The sequence below is a fragment of the Peromyscus eremicus genome, unplaced genomic scaffold, assembly GCF_949786415.1.
Source record: "Peromyscus eremicus unplaced genomic scaffold, PerEre_H2_v1 PerEre#2#chr22_unloc_1, whole genome shotgun sequence".
Taxonomy (NCBI): Eukaryota; Metazoa; Chordata; class Mammalia; order Rodentia; family Cricetidae; genus Peromyscus; species Peromyscus eremicus.
Window position 1 is genome coordinate 4,829,769 of NW_026734286.1, and position 7,158 is coordinate 4,836,926.

The window sequence follows — 7,158 nt, forward strand, 5'->3', positions numbered from 1 at the left end:
CACTCATATATACATTGAGGGAAATATACCCCAAACATAAAAAGAAAGTTAATTAAAAATACTTTCTAGAATCTCACACTCTATATTGTGTTTCCTATCTCATAAAAACAGGATGACTTATAAACTCTAGTAAACATTAACTATTTGAGGTCTAGATGCAGGGATGTACCTTTATGAAGGGTATGTGGCTATGAAACAGGAAAAGGGTGTCTCATCTCAGTTGGAAACATTACAGTGTGCAAACTGTACTTGCAAATGCTACAGCTGTTAACCTTCTCAAATATGGAAACTGGATTAATACCAGCTGCAGCTGGGCCTCTGTGACTCTATTCTAAACATAAGGTGGGAGAGCCTTCAGCAGCATCATTAAGGGCATTCATTTATATCTGAAAATTGGTGGTTTATGAAGAGCTCCAAGTCAACAATTTCTAGAAAACTCTTATAGATATATCTCACGTGATGCAATGAAGATATATTCCACATACTGCAATATACTTGGCATTGCTTACACAATGGTACTCTGTCTGAAACATAAAACAAAATAAAAAGAGAAAATACTGATCTGTCTATTGAGATATTAACACTGATCATTGGAATCCAGAGAATGATATGAGCAGCAGCTTCCCTGAGTCAAATACATTTCAAGTGTCAAAAACCCCACAGGCACATCACCACCTTGTGGTAGCAAAGAGAGAAACAGTATACTGCAATCTGCATCTTTTCACAGAAACATCGTTTTCTAAGACAGAGCAAGTTACTTATTCCTTCCATCATCTATGCTCTCTATGGTGCTGAACTATTTAGTATTAAGATTGAATAGAGTGAGTCTCTTCTGTCTACTTCTCCATAGATTGCTTGGTGATACCAGTAAAAGGTTCCATGTTGATAAGCCTGGTTCTGGGAACCTGGCCCTCCCCAAAATGCAACCTGCATGGCACCTAAGACTTTCCTTCCTCACTAATGTATAAGGAACACAAGTCTATCCTCCGTAGGAACTAGGCATCAATATATTTTTTGATGATCATTTACAATGGAATCTCTTTCAGAACTGCCCTATTTTTAAAGGTATTTATTTATTTTACATCTAAACTACAGCCTCCCTTCCCTTTCCTCTTCTTCCAGTCCCTCCTCCCTCCTGTCTTCCATCCTCTACTCAATCCACCCCTCCTCTGTAATCACTCAGAAAGGGCAGGCCTCCTATGGACTTCAGCAAAGCATAGCATATCAAGCTGCCATAAGACCAAGCACCACTCCCTGTATTCAGGATGGGCAATTTAGCATGAGGAACAGGTTCTCAAGAGCCAGGTTCTCAAAGCACCAGGGACAGCCCCTCCTCCTATTTACTGGAGTCCCACATACAGACCAAGCCACACTGCTGTCACATAAATGAATAGGGTCTAGGTTGGTCCCATACAGGCTCCTTGGTTGATGGTTCAGACTCTGTGACTTCCTATGAGCCAGACTAGTGCTTTCTGTGGGTTTTCCTGATGCCGCCCCCAGTTTCCTTACTCAGCTGTTAAAACAATAACATCACAACCACAGACTCAAGGCCATGTAAATTTATGTCCTCACAGTAATGGACAAGGGAGGATACAATGAGACACGTCTATGCTATGTGGTTGTCAAGATTTAAAGATGTAATCTTTAAAGAACTGAAAAACAATCATAGGTAATAAGTATTTTAGATAAGATTATCAGACAAAGAATAAAGGATTGCATGGATTCAAATTTATTCCAAATAATACGCACACAAAACTGACCTGGTGAGCATTTACTGGTGATGTGGCCATTCTCTTTGTTGGTATTCTCTGAATTTCTGTCTCACAAGTAAAAGCCAAAACTCTTGTTGACATTCTAAATCAAGGTGTGAAAAACACAAACCTAAAGTTAATATAACTGTTATGGACAATACTGAACCAGATAAAAGGCCCCAATACTATAATGATACCAAAGGTCCTGTCAACATTCCTACAAAGAGGTGAGCATGGGAGGATATACTTAGAGTGTTGAAAGAAAATAACCATACCACTGCATGCAGAAATGTTGGCTCCTACAGTTCATCGAGAAGGAAGTACACTTGAAGAAATAAATGACATAACAGATCATTCATTCAGGTAGAACTGTAGGTCATATTAGAGGCAAACTATGCATAGAAAAATCACAGAGAAATTATCCACAAGAACCTAGTACATAAGAAATTTAACATGAAGAATAGAATAGAGGGAAGCTTGGGAGTAACTGACTACATTAAAAAAAAAAACCCGCTGTATTTCCAAGTAGAGGGGAAAAATACGGCCAGTAATTCCGCAAAAACAAAATATATTTTCAAAAATCAAAACCTACAAACAAAAATACATGTAGCAAATATAGTCCAGCTGTAATGAAAACCAAGATTTTGTGATAAATTCCTAAAGGAACTAGGAAGAAATGGAACATAGCCATAGAGTAAAATGCACATTTCACATCTAGGCCAACATTACAGGAAGGAGATAAAAATGAACAGCATTAGCAGGAACACAGTGAGGGAAGGGAGGTGCATGACCTCTCAGTTCTTATTTAATCCAGAGCCATAAGAGCAGTGGTTCTCAACCTTCCTAATGCTGTGACCCTTGACTCTATTTACTTATGTTGTGGTGACCCCCACAGTGAAAAAATTAGTTTCCTTGCTACTTCGTAACTGTAATTTTGCTACTGTTATGAATCCTAACGTACATATCTATGTTTTCTGTAGGTGTGGTGGTTTGAGAGTCGGAGTAGGTGTGGTGTGTCCATGAGACTCCAACCCTCAGCTGAAGTTCCCTCTTTAGACTGGGACAGAGTAACAAGACCTAAGACTGCACAGAGACACCCAAAGTGTTGGGGGGACATAAAGAATGGAATGGGACAAAGCTACACTGGGTGGATTTCTCTGCTCTAAACTGGTTTCCAGATACAAAGGGAGCTACAGAGGGAAGAGAAGGGGAGAGGTGTTGGTGTCTGTGCCCTACACGGCAAGGTGCTTGTAGCACAGTGGGTAGAGTGCTTGTAGCTGAGTTATTATGCTGCTGGTAGCTCAGTGTGTAGAGAGCTTTTGACTCAGTGGGTCCCATCACTCCGTGTGTAGAGTGCTTGAAGCTCAGTGAGAAGAGTGTTTTCAGCTGAGTTATTACAGGGCTTTTAGCTTAGTGGGTGGAATACTTATAGCTGAGTTATTACAATGCTTGTAGCTCATGATTTAAATTGTTCCCATTCCAGGTGAGACAAAAGACACTCCAACAAATATCCATGATACAAAATAGACTACACATGTTACAATAGGGATACAAACATGCAAAACCACTCTATCAAAGCATTACTTAAGAGAGTATGTGGGGCTGGGGTATCCTGACCTCCCTTCCTCACCTGCTTTTGCTGTATCTACCCTCACACCACCTCCCTTCCTGACCTGAGATTGGGCCTTTTCCTGGCGTCTTCCCTCTGTGACGTGTGTGTGTGTGTGTGTGTGTGTGTGTGTGTGTGTCTGTGTCTGTGTCTGTGTTTTTGGTTGTGTGTATCTGCGTCTGTGTGTATGTGTGTCTTGTGTGTAGTAGAATATTATTTTATGGTATGTTACTTTTGTTCATGTCGTATCTGTTTAACTCTGTGAAGCTGTGTTACTGTGCCTGTGTAAAACATCTGATGGTTTAATAAAGAACTGGCCAACAGCAAGGCAGGAGAAAGGATAGGTAGGGAAGACAGGCAGGGAGCATACATAGAAGGAGAAATCTGGGAAGTGGGATTGGAGAGCTAAGATCTAGAAGCCAGAGAAGGAGGAGGAATCCGGGAGACAGCCAACCACTTACACAGAAACCCACAGAGTAAGAGTAAGATTTAAGAAGTTAGAGAACGGGAAAAGCCCAGAAGCAAAAAGAAGACAGGATAAGTTAAAGAGAGCTGGCTAGAAACTAAGCAAAGCTAAGGCTGGGCATTCGTAATTAATAAGAAGCCTCCATGTGTGATTTATTTGGGAACTAGGTGGCGGAACCACCCAAAAGAGTCGAAACCCCTAAAAACAATGTGTGTGTGTGGTGTGTGTGTGTGTGTGTGTGTGTGTGTGTGTGTGTGTGTGTGTGTTCTCTGGACTCTGTACACAGCAACCATGAACAACAGGGAAATGAATGAATCTCTACCCTTGCTCTCCAGATCTCGGTCCTGGCTCTCAAACTCTGCTTCAACTTCACAGTATTTATTGCCTTGTTCCCTGCTGTGACTGTTAAGGTCAAATCCAGCATCTCAGGCACCAGTGTACCTGGAGAAAGGCTGTTGTGGATCCCTGGGATGGATTTGGACAAAGTCTAGAGCAGGACCAAGGGTGGAATGCATGCAATCTGGAGAGGATTCTGCCAGCTGGATCTCCATGGGCCTGATTGCCCTGCCCTTGGCTGGAAACATCTCTTCTACTTTACAGTGAGGAGGCTGTGCCCCAGAGAGACAGGTGCTAAGTCTGAGTCTCTGTTCTCTCTTCCAGGAAGCTACTTCGTTCCTGTGTCTTGTTTCTTGCATTTCAATGTGTTTGACTGGTTAGGCTGGAGTCTCCCAGCTATATTCACGTACGTTAAGTACAGGAGGACCTTTAAGACACAGGGGATCAAAGAGTCTAACTGAGATCAAGAAGGACCCCAAGAAAGTATAAAGGTGGGGCTGGGAGTGGAGCTCTGAGGTAGAGCTTGCCTAGTAAGTGTGACCCCGTGTTCTATCTGTAGCACTGCAAGAAGTGGGGTGGGGGGAGAAAGCAAACAAACAAACAAAAAACCCAAACAGCAGTGCTTGCATCAAATCTAGATGTAACTTACGTCTAACTATTTTTAATATTTTTTACATTTTAAAGTTATTATGGTTTTCTTTTTGTTCATTTGAGTCAGGTCTCACTATGTAGCTCTGGCTGTCCTGGAACTTGCTGTGTAGACCAGGCTTGACTTGAACTCACAGACAGCCAACTGCCTCTGCTCTCACGTGCATGTGCTCCTACATCCAGTTAAGATTTTTTTTTTTGTTGTTGTTTTTGTTTTTTCGAGACAAGGTTTCTCTGTGTAGCTTTGCGCCTTTTCCTAGAACTCACTTGGTAGCCCAGGCTGGCCTCGAACTCACAGAGATCCGCCTGGCTCTGCCTCCCGAGTGCTGGGATTAAAGGTGTGTGCCACCAACACCCGGCTCCAGTTAAGATTTTAAAGATATTTTTAAATTATGTATATATGTTTGTGGAGGGTGTGTGTATGTGAGTGCAGCTGCCCACAGATGTCAAAAGAGGGCATCAGATACCATGGAATTGTACCTGGAGTTAGAGGTGGTTGTGAGCTGATTGGTGTGGGGGTTGGGAACTGAACCTGGCTGTTCTGCAAGAGCAGGACTCACTCTAGACCACTGAGCCCTTCAACCCAAGTGTAGAGTTCTTAGGTGTGCCACTAGGAAGAGGTGTGCAAGACTATACATGCACACATATATACCCAGATCTAAAGATGCATTCCAGTATTTGGGACTAGGAATGTGGTTCAGTTGTTAAGACTGCCTGCCTAGCATACTTCATGAAGCCCTGAGTTTTATCCAGGTCATCTCAGAAGTCAGGTGTGGTGGTACAACCTGAAATCTCAGCACCTGACAGATAGAAACAGGAGGATCAGGAGTTCTAGGTTATTTTGGGTTACATAGTGAGTTTGAGGGTGGCCTGGGAGACATGAGAATTTTCTCAAAAAAAGGAAAGAATAAAAATTCAGTATTCCGTAGGCACCACCACTATACACCTGCCATTTAGCACTCCCCCAAATAACCAGGCCTAGAGGCTTAATCCTAGGGGCCCTGATTAGAGTATGCGGACCAACCTGGTTCCTTTAATTTTTTTTTTAAGATTTATTTATTTATTTTGTATACAGCATGTATGACTAGAGGTCAGAAGAGGGCACCAGATCTCATTACAGATGGTTGTGAGCCACCATGTTGTTGCTGGGAATTGAACTCAGGTCCTCTGGAAGAACAGTCGGTGTTCTTAACTCCTGAGCCATCTCTCCAGCCCTCCTTTCATTCTTGTAAGGATCGATTCTAACTACTAAATTTAGTGGTCTCTGCAATGGAGGCAATGGGGTTCATCATGACCTTCTTTCTGTTTCTGGGCCTGGCTCTGAGAGCCATATTCTCCTTTGTATAAGGGCCGTTGTGTGATGGGGACAGAAGGACTGTACTGCTTGCCTGTGTCCTGCTCAGTTCCGTCTCATTTTCTTCCATGACAGGGATAAGCTGGGGTCATGAGCAGGTTTGCTCCTCTAGCCAACTCCTTCCTTCTGGTCAGTGCTGCCCAGAGATGTCCAGGCCCCAGGTAGGAGGAAGCCTCTGTGGGTGGACTCGGGATTAGTCAGAATAGCAAGGAGACACAAGCTCTCACTGACAGCTCTGACTGCTCCCTCTTAAGTCAAGCACAAGAGGCTCCTAGGCTGCAAGAGACCTGTCTGTCACAAGGATGAGGTGGAGGTGGCAGGCCTGACTGGTGTATCTTGTGATCTGATGAGGTTCCCTCTCTTTCCTTTTTTTCTATGTCTGTTCTCCCTGTTACCGCCCCTTGTCATTTTACTGCCTTTTTTTTTTTTTTCTCTTTTAACCCTGACAGAAGCCATGTGTCTTCAGAGGTTCTCTGATTAAACAAAAGTTTTATTTTACCTGCACATCTCCCAGGGTCCTGCTAAGGCTTAATGACTCGGAAAGGATAAAAGGCTAGCAGCCTGGGTCTGGCGAGGAGCAAGATCCAAGTTTGGGCCTGGTACAAGGAAAAATGCTGGTATTGCAGCATTTCCTGCATTTCCAGCATCATGTCCTGGATCTAAGGATCCAATCAAGGGCTCTGTATATGCTGGGTAAGCACCGTGCTGAGGGACGCCCCAGCCCTGTTTCTTAATTCAAGGGACAGCAAATGTTGGCAGCTTTGGGTCTGTTCTTTACCTACATCCTGGTGCTACATCCCCTGCCCCCCACAACCGCGGTCTTCATCTCCAGGAATGAACTCTGACAGGCTGGCCAGAACAACCCCTAGCTCCTGGCCGTACTCCCGATCCCTTAGCAGGAGAAGGCTGAGGCCCGGGTTCTCCCTTACCTTGGCACCAGGCCCTGATGCGATAACTGCCAGAAGAAAACACAGCAGTGCCACAGCTGCTCCCT